This window comes from Rattus norvegicus, chromosome 9 (assembly GCF_036323735.1).
Source record: "Rattus norvegicus strain BN/NHsdMcwi chromosome 9, GRCr8, whole genome shotgun sequence".
In the NCBI taxonomy this organism is placed as follows: Eukaryota; Metazoa; Chordata; class Mammalia; order Rodentia; family Muridae; genus Rattus; species Rattus norvegicus.
This window is the reverse complement of record NC_086027.1, coordinates 66,675,916-66,686,603: the sequence shown is the minus strand read 5'-3', so window position 1 is coordinate 66,686,603 and position 10,688 is coordinate 66,675,916.

The window sequence follows — 10,688 nt, the reverse complement described above, 5'->3', positions numbered from 1 at the left end:
TCAAGCAATTGTCTTATAAAGATTCTCTCTAAAGGAAAACACATCTTTATCTGAAATGCTGCAAAGAACCGAAGCCTCCTGCTATCCATCAATCTCCAGAGCTGGTGTTCAGCTCACAGACAGACTTCTCTCTTTTAATTTTTAAATCACGTTATCAATCAAAGCGCTGCACGGTTCTCTTTTTAGCTATTCTGAGTTGATCCTATCTAGTTTCCTTCTGCTTGCTTTCTCCTATTGTCTGTGTCTTATAGAAACCCTTCAGAGGTTTCTGAGATTCCTGCTTAACAGAAGGTGTTCATTTTTCTTTAATAAACACACACATTTCCTTAGGAAGCTGTTAGTGTTGGCTCAGTGAAGTTCAGGCGTCAGTCTCCAACTTTGGGTCATGGTGGAATGGGGCGGGGGAGGGGGCGCTGGCAGCAAACTACAGCGGAGGAAGACAGTTTAAGTTGAAGCTGGAACAAACTGATCTCAGAGGCCATTCCCTTAGTCCCACTGCCTATCGCAGTTCAGTGGTCTTTGAGGTTTCAGCCCCAGGGAAATACAGTTCATGGCGGCTCTGTCTTCATCTTTCTTGGAGGAGAATAAACAGACAAACACGTAACTTCTAGTTAAGCATCTCAGCCCTTCTGAAATCCACTTCCTGTGCTGGCACCGTGAGGCTCAGTTATCCAGGGTGGAGCTACGGAGCTCAGCTACCCATTTATCCTAAAGAAAAATGAGTCCACAAGGAACAGTCATTCTCCTTTGGGACATCAGAGAGTAAACCATGCTCTCCCAGCAGGTTAGGACACTGTCGAGCAGGAACATGTTAGAGTAACTGCCATTCAGTCCAACAGTTTGAAGGCAGGTCAAGAGAAGTTAGGTAGCATCTTCCTTTTTCATTTCTAACTGGTCGATTTGAGGTAATATTTTGCCCACACTTTGTGAACTTCATTGTCCTTTTTAGGAGAGAAAGCAGACATCACCACAATGGTAAGATCCTTGACGTATTCTTGACCAAAAGGAGGGCGGGGCGAGCAGAGGGAGACATCAGCTGTGGTGCGACTCTGCGGTCTCCTCCAACAGGCAGAATGGTATTGTGGGCGGGGACTTGGATGCGCCTCCTGCCTGTGTGATTATGTCAGATCCGCTCCTGAGAAGCAAAGGGTTGTGCTTGTTATTTAAATATGGCACTCAGAAGGGAACTAAAGTGTTCCTCACACTGCTGCACCCCATTTTATTTCATAGGCTATGGAAAAATATGAAAGAGTGTTTGGTATCTATTATGCTTCCAAGTCCTTCAAAATTAATTGACGTATTAACTGTGTATTGAGATTCTACCAGATCATTACAGAAAGATGTCGAAGAGGATTCAGTTGTTAAAGATTTATAATTTCTGCTCTTAAACATCTTAAAATATTGTATGCGCTTGTGTATGTGTTTGCTTGCATACACACACATATGTATAGAGGCCCAAGGTTTACACAGAGTGTCTTCCTCAGTACTCTCCATCTAATTTTTTGACAGAGGACGTGCTGGTTTGAATAAAAATGGCCACCGTAAGCACACAGGGAGTGGCACTATTAGGAGGTATGGCCTTGTTGGAGTAGGGTTGACCTTATTGGAAGAAGCTTGTCACTGGGGTAGTCTCTGAGGTTTCAGAAGCTCAAGCCAGGCCCGGTGTCACTCTGTCTTTCTGCTGTGTGAGGATCTAGATGTAGAACTCTCAGATACTTTTCCAGCACCAAGTCTGCCTGTATGTCACCATGCTTCCTGCCATGATGATAATGGACTAAACTTCTGAACTAAAGCCAGCCCCAATTAAATGTTTTCCTTTATAAGAGTTGTCATGGTCACGTGTCTCTTCATAGCAATAGAAACCCTAACTAAGACTCAGGGTCTCTCACTTAACCTGGACCTTGCTGATTAGGCTAGACTGGCTGGTCAGCAGGCCCCGGGGATTCGCCTGTCTCCATCTTCCCAGCACTGGGATTACATGTGAGTGTGCACCACCATGCCTGGCTTCTTTCTTTGGATGCTGGTGATCTAAGGTCCTTGTGCTTGCATAGCAAGCAGCCCTGATTAAACCAAGGATAGGTTCTTGCATGTTGTTTAAAGATTTGTGCCTAGGTTATTCCACAAGTCCCATATTTGAATGTCCATATTAGAAGTGGAGGGTCCAAATGCAGATTTGAAGATGGAGATCAATGTACATGCATCTTTCTGGAAATACAGTCTTTCACACATTGTGTTCAAGTGTACCTTCAAACTAGAGGCATGCTGGTTTATTAATGAACTGTGGTTTGGCCAAGCTCTCTGGTTCTTTTCTCTGCTCACTGCCCCATACTCTAACTGTAAAAAGGTGAGTCCTGAACAAATGGATACAGAAAACGTTCAGACACTTGATGAGTGTGTGGTGCCTCCAGACTTCCACTTCTTAGCTGCTCTTCTGGTCACAGAAATGCTCCAGCAAGGATCCCAAGGCCCAGAGCTGGGGGAGAAGAAAAGAAGAGTAGGAAGGAAGGCAGAGGATGGGGGTGGGTGGGGGCAGGGGTGGACAGGGCACAGGGAGCACATCACTGAAGCAGCAATGGGGGAGGATGGGGAGAATGTGGGAGTGGGGCTGGGCGGGCGGGGCAGGGGCGGGGGCAGGGAAGGGGTTGGGGTATGTCTCTGAAGCAGCCCATCTAGGCAAGGGCAATCGCCAAGAATAAGATATAGCCTTCTAGGGGATGGAAAGGTGGCAGTTAAAAACATAGACTTCTTTTGCAGAGAACCAGTATGGTTCCTGGCAGCCAGGACAAGAAGCTTTTAACCTTCTGTAATTCCATCTAAGGGATCCAAGTCATCATCATTGCTCTCACGTGTACATGCCAACACACAAATGCACACATGTACACATAATTTAAAAATAATGAAAAGAAACCTTTTTTAAAAAAGGACAACAGGTTTTCCTATTGCAAACCTCTGACAAACCTACTTCCACCAGTGAAACACCTCCTCTCAGTCTCTACTACTGCTCAGCAATGCCATCAAGTTCTGAACTATGAGTGGATGAGTCCACTGATTAGGTAAGATTCTTCGAGGTCCAGTCACACCCACCACACCCCAAAAGCTGCACATCTGAACACACCAGGGGTCAAGTCCTGAGCAGGTAAGGCTTTCTGGAGACATTTGTTCAAACTGTAACAGTACTGTATGGCTTTTACATTCCATTTTACAAATGGAACCAAGATACTGGGGGTAAGGGGGATAGTTGTTATGGCCACACTCATGCTTGAATCTCAGACTCCAGAGTTGTTATCTTTTGAATGTAGTCTCCTTTCTGAGCCCTATTTATAGCCGAAGAGGGAAGTTGAGTCTGAAGTGGGAAAACAAGTCAATATCTATTGCATTTTAAGTGAAAGCGGGACATGAAACAGGGTAGCTCTTTCCCCCAAATTTTCCAAATAATGCTTTTAAAAACCTTATTTATTCCTGTCTGAGCATTATAATATAACATTTCAACATTTTCCATTAAAATAAGAAATTGCCACGTAGCTGAAAGAACCTAGCTCGAGTCTCAGGATGGCGCGCCCCAGGAAACACCGATCCCGGACGAGCCCCCAAATGAAAGATCCCATGCAGAGAGAGACCCTTACTCAAGTCTTGGGAAATCGCGGACCCCAGACACAGAGAGACCATTTCGGATGTAATAAGCAAAGGTGAGGTTTATTACGGAGATCTATTATGGGGATCTCCGGGCCGACACGTATCCCACGCAGGAGACAGAGGTGTCGACCCCGAAACTCAAAAGTCAGGGGTTTATATAGGGAAGGCTAGGGGGTTTGGCGCGGTTACACACAATTGGCTAATTTCTGGCGCGGCTATAAGTGATTGGCTCATTCAAACATGGCAGTGAGATTACAGCACAGCAGAAGAGTACATGTTGATTAGAGCATACAGGATTTTAGAAGCCTGGGCTGGTTCCTGTATTCCTTTTCTTTATCTTTATGGCCTGTCAGTCTTGGCTATAGGGCGGGCCCCGCCCTGTCTGGACTTGCCTGGGCTTGTTTCTTGTAGTTTTTGGCTCTGAGTCTGTGGATTTTATAACTTATTCTTTATATTTTATATTTTAAACCTTAAATCTGTATAATTTTCTTTTCAGTAGCCAAGTAAACCATAGAACACTGTTAATTTCTCACCTTTCAGAAATGTTATTGGATCTGTTTGTGAAGGGCTTGCTATCTTCTACATGCCATAACTTACTGCGTGAGCACATGCATGCTCTCTTAAAAGTTCTAATCGACGTTTTCAAGCACTCAGACCCTCAAGGACTGCAGCCTCCCTAAGTATTTTGGTTGCTGCTTCTTAGGACTAAAGCAGTGCACATGCTTCAGTCTGGACGAACCACAGTTTCCGAGGTTCCAGAGTCCCAGGTTTCTCTGTGTTCCTTCACATGATGTACATTCCTATCCTGGCTTCCTACAAACAACATGGCGGGGGTGGGGGTGGGGGTGGGGCTTTCTCTTTTGCAGTAACAGGAACAGCAGTGATCCGTTTCGTTTCCAGTACATTGTTTTTATCAAGTGTATGGACCCAAACTCTTGAAATGTGGTGATCCCTGCCCTGCAGCTTGCTTCTCTGGTGTGCAGCTGGGAGAGGCAGCAACTCTGAACCAAAGGTCTGTTCTGCAGTCTCAGCTCTCCCTACGGGAGGGAGCATTGGAAATCTAAGCCAGCTGACTTTAACTATACTAAAACTAGACCAGGCTTGCAGTTGTGCAGAAGGAAGTGCAATTTACTGTTTTCCAAGCCCATTCGTAAGCAGTCTTTTAACTTCCCACAAGCCAATTCAACCAACTGCAACTTGAGCGAACCTGGGAGAAAGTAGAACTTTGGTTTTTCTTCAGCTATTCACTGATATAACACACTTGGAAATTATACTGAGTAAGAAGGTCCTCGTGCCAGCCTTGCTGTCCCTTCACCACTCATCCATCATTTGATTGATGCCATTATTCATAGATTGAAAATTATACAAGGCTACAAGGATAGAAAGATGCTCAGCATAGAGTGCTGCCAGCAGCAGAGAGGACAGGTGAATGAATGCTCTGGGCAGCACAGCACAGTGGTGAGTGCTGTAATAGAGTATGCAGAGAGTGTCCACTGGGCACAAAGAAGAAACCCCCTAACTCCAGTTCTTGTGGGAGGGGGCTAGTGGAGTGGACTAGTTCAAGCTGGATTTGGAAGAGAGACAGGAACTGAGTCTTGAGCCTGGACAAATTGGACAAAAATAATTTGAGGGGGATGGGTATTCCAGTCAAGGACAAAGGATCCTTTAATGTAAATGCTAATACAGGGACATTTCCTGGGAAAGCCCACAGAGAGACCTGGATGAGGTGGACAAGCCTGTTCCCTGTGCTAAGTCTAAAGTAGGATACTGTCATCAAATCCCTAAGGAATCTCACCTTCCCTACCCTCTCCCCTAACACTATATCCTGAGAAATGGCGTGTGCCTATGGGTTGAGATCAAGGGTACCCAAAGAGCATGCATTGAGGGTCAGGTGCATAGTTCATAAATGGAAGTTAGGGGGCAGTTCCTGGGAGATTGGCTGCAGAACTGTGATAATACATTTTCCACCGAGACTCAAAGAGCTGGCAGGTGGACAGCATCAATCCTGGAGAAAATTACCAGGTGTGAAATCTCAGTCTATCACAGGCTAGCTGAAAAATTCCAGACAAATTACAGATTCCTCTTAGCATGGATAATAGAGTTAGTAAAAGCTTTCTTCCCGGGGCTGCTCTGAGACTATATACATAAGCTCAGTAGCAGGCATGTAATGGGCATTTGGATAGCAGAAGCTGTCTTAATTCATGTCTGTGTTCTGCTACAGCTTCCTGTCTCCTGGAGCAGAGGACTGCCCTCCGCATCCCATGTCCTCTCCTTCATCTGTGCTCCAAGCAAACAGTGTAATAGCGTAGCTACGTTCTACCAGTTCTGCCGTGCAATAAACACCTCAATGTTGTATAAAGTTTTAATCCCAATTCTGGGTTTCTGCCCAGCCTTGACCATTTAGTTCCTGGATAAAAGATGCACACAACTTTTGTATTCATGATAAGCCTTAAACAGCACAAGGGCTGGGCAGATATCTACTCTGTGCTGTTACAATCTACTTTCCTATCGATAACCCCGAGTTATTACTTACTATGTTTCATCTGGGCTGCTCTTAACTCCAGTTGCCCAGCCCTTAGGGCCATGTTTTCATGATTCACCTAACTCATTGTGGTTTCTCTCCCCTCCCTTCTTTCTCCTTGTGGTCCTCCTCCAACCTTCAAGCCCAAGAATCCTAAATCCTGCCTTTGTCTCTTCCACCCAGCTATTGGCTGTCAGCATCTTTATTTGCCAATCAGAAATAACTTGAGGGCAAGGCCACTTGGTTCTGTGTGTAGATTCTCTGATCTCAACCAGGTATCGGAGGCCTGAACTTAGCATTATAATATATAGCAAAAGACCAAACCTCAACACCTCAAACTCTGGTGACTTAAAGCAAGAGAGAGTTATGATTTAGTCCAGTTTATGGCTGGACTGGAGTTCAGCTGCTTAGTTGTGACGCTGGTCTCCCTTGGGTTCACTCACAAGATTTACAGTCAGATGGGAGGAAACCTGACACCTGGTTCCTGACAAGGATGACCAGAAGAAATGACTTGAGTCAAACCGTGGGATGTGACAATTTGTGGACTTCTACATTACACATGGTTTGTTTACCAGGGCAGCCAGATTTCTTTATGGGCCAGGTTATCTGAACTGGCAACATTGGAAGCTTCTAGAAACATGTTCAGGACTGGACCAGCACCTTTTCTGCTTAGTCTATTGACAAAGCACCCAGATTCAGTGTGAGATAACACGCAAGAATACAGGGTTCAGTGGACCTTCCTTCAAGGACTGGCTACTTCATACTTCAACTTTTATGTAGCTCAGGTATAGAATCTCTTATTTCCAAAATTTCAATATATTTCAAAATATTTTTTTATATAATTCAGGGTATTACCGGGCACTGAAGTGTTAATTTAATGAATATACCATATATTACATTTTGTTCTCAGTAGGATTTGGGAAAAAAATACCCCAGCCAAGTACATCCCTGTTTTTGTAACAAGATATTTGAGTAAGTGGAATACCCAGAGGAAACAAACAACCTTGTATACGGTAAGATCAAATCTTGGCGTTTTCAGAGAGTTTTAGAGTTTTAAATTGTAGAGAAAACAGTAGGAACCTAGATTTTTAAGCCAATGTAACTTCTTAAAGACAAAATGCATTTCTGTTATTTTGTGTGTATGACTAGTGTTTGTTTGGGTTCTCTGGGAAGCACATATTTAAACAGGGTTGGAAGTGGGACCAGGGATACCCGTAAGATGAAGAGAAACATAGTGCAGGTGGGGATAATCTCCATGCTATGAGGCAGGTCTATACACTCATGAAAGGGAAGGAGAAAGGAGTGGGCATTGGGACAGTTCAGGCTCTCAGCCTGGGGAATGGTGTCACCCACAGTGGGCAGGTCTTCCTACAATTAATCTAATCGAGATAATGACCACAGACATGCTCAGAGACCAGTCTCCCGGGTGATTCTGGATTTCATCAGGTTGACAGTTGAAATTAGCCACTATAACTTCCAAAATCTTGTTGGCCACTACATGTTCTACAAGCACCCAACCCTGAACGTATAATATTAAGTAAATGGTCTTTGTATTCATGAAGTCTTCCGAAGTAATTGTGCAGCAGTGGCTGAGTATTGTGAAGGGAATGGACAAGACATCGCAATAACTCGCACCAAAAGTTCTACTTAACATACTAGATTTTTTCTCAAAAACAAAATTCTCATGAGTTCCAACATCCATTATATGCCAAGATTCTGTGTAAATCAGTGTGCGATAACCATTTTTCTCTAGCTGTCGCTGTAGGATGTGATATGAAGGAAGAAGATACTTTGCAAGGCTCCTTGGCCGCTGAGGAAGAAATTCTACCATCCCAACGGAAGGGAAATAAGTTTTAAGACGGAAGAAAGTGTCTAAAATGAGCATTGTCATTCAACAGGTGAACCTTGTTTCTAGATGTTATTTTTACAAATCCTCCAGCTGAGCCCGAGCTCCATCAGTGCGGATTCATCCTTGGTAGAATGAGCCCTGAGTGAGGCTACTTTCCTCATAGTAAAGTTCATCATGGTGGGATAGGTATGGTGGTGGGAACGTAAGGTCAGGAAACAGAGATGGAAGCTAGTTCTCAGCTCCCCTTTTCTATTCAGTCCAGGGCCTCGTCCCATAGGATGATGCTGTCTAAATTTGGAGTGTATCTTCCCCGTTTTCTTAAACCTTTCTAGAAATACCCTCACAGGCACGCCAAGTTGCCAATAAAGTTTCTACAAGTTTGCAATGAAGATGAAGCATCACATCACGCTGCTTGGGAATCAAACCAGACTTAAGAGGCATTCAGTGTGAACATGGCTGCCCCATGGTGATCAGGTAAGGGCCAGAGATTAGAGGAAGTCAAGCAGGGTTCTCACTCTCAAACAGTTCCCTCGTGGAAGAGGAAGCCTTGTAAACAGTCATGGCTTGGCTGGAGAGACAACCTCACTGCGGTACGAGGCTGTGAAGATGCATGGCAGATACCACGTGGTCAATCCATGAAAGGTGAGCCTGAGATGGCATCGCTGCTCTGGGTCAGCATCTTCCAGATAGAAATGGAAAACGAAGAGGTTTCTATAGCAATGGAAGCGTGACCGTGCGGAGGCTGCGCAGGAGGAAACAAGAAGCTGTTGTGTGGAGATGTGGGAGCTGGAACCAAGAAGTAGCTGTTCTGGGGACGCTCTAGACAACGTGGGGGTGGGTTGGGGGCTGGATGCCTCCTGTGGGCCACAGGTAGCACAGGACTGTGTCCCAGAATAGTCACTTTGGGCTGGCTTCTCTGGAGTGGGTGGGGTCAAGTGCGGAAATCTCCAAGCAGCCTTTCCTATGAGGTCCTTACACACAGCCAGCCATTTCTGCCTCTTCGTGGTCTTCTTCCCACTTGTTTTACACCTAGACTGCTGCAGCCAGCTGGAGTGGGTGAGGGAGTCAGCACAAACAACCCTTGATGCCAGCATTTTACCCTCCAGCCTGCGAGTTCCCAGGCAAGAGGTTCTAGCAGCTGCTAGTGCTTCCCAAGGGAGCCCGGGCAGTTGTCTTTTTTTGGCGTGTGGTGGTGGAAGAGCTAATGGGGACTTGCCATGTCAACCCACCAGACTTAACCAGTGCAACGGTTTCCTACAAGAACCCTAAGTGGGCTGGAGAACTAAGGCAAGAGAGCCCTTCCCCCCACCTCCATCCACACACGCAGGATCCTTTTCCGGTTAGTTGAAGTCTGCCACTGTCTGAGGTGAAACCTGAATTCGAACAAGCCTAGAGGAACAGACCTAGAAAAGAAATGAGTTTCTGTGTCATTGAATAATGTCTTTTTCTTTAATGTGTAAAGGGAAGAATTTGAATTTTGAAAGCCCAGATCAGTGAAGTCAACAGGAAAGGAAAATTGCCAATATATGGTAGACATTGTGCTAAGTGAGTTAAAGATTATGTAAACTAGTTCTCATCACAAATTAGACGAGAGAATGCCCTGGATTTTTCCAAGACAAAGCTAAGGCTCAGAGATGTTGGATCCATTGCTTAGAGTGAGTGGGACTTAGGATGGCCGCAGGAGAAAGCAATGGGGTTCAGGTCCTAAGATATGGTTCCTCAACTGATGGTTAATATTGTCATCTTGACAGGATCTACGATCACCTAGGACACATGGGTATGCTTGTTAGGGGTCATCTAGTTAACTTCTGGGAATGCCTGGTCACCACATTCTACAGACCAGGGTTCTGACTCATGAAAAGGATAAAGGTGGCCAACCAGAGCATCCATCTTCCTCTGGTTTACAGGATGGATGTAATTTGACCGCGGGCTTAAAGCTCTTGTTACCGACAGCAGTGGTGGACTGCACCCAGGACTGTGTGCCAAAATAAACAATTATTTCCTGAGGCTTACTTCTTGTCCAGTATTTTGTCACAACAAGGAAACAAAGTAACTAATGTGTGTAGAGGAGAACTGATACAGGGATGTGGGGGGCACTAATATCCAGACCAGAGAGGCTTATATTCCCACTGGGTGTGGGACAGTTTTGGAGAAATGTCATGGGCTAATCACAGATGCTTAGTGCTTACAAACGATCTGACCCAACATTCATCTTTCCCGTGATGAAATGCACAGTAGCGCAGCTGGACTGGGCCTTCTGTTTCCTCCTGCCCCCTCAGTGGGCAGTCTTTCTCCTGACACCATGCAATTTTCGCTCTCTGTCTTCTCATGACTTGGGCCTGGTCAGAAAGCCTGCATGAGAGACATGGGTAGATCTCAGAGGCTTGACCAGGTGGGGAGAATCCATGAAACCAGGACCAATAGTGAACTTTTTTTCCTGAACCTTAATCCCACACATCAAATATACAAATGAATGCCATCCGCAAATCGCAACAATCGCCAACTTAAAAACATTTAAACCACCCTCCTCACCCAAAAGTCTAATGTCCAACCAATGTCAGCTGAGGGCTTTTGCCTCAGTCTGTTCTACCTCAGACATCTGAGTGCTTAGAGAGCTGTGAGGAGAGAGTTACAGAATGTCTGCCAGGGCAAAGCCTTCTGCTTGACTTTAACTCTGTTGATCAC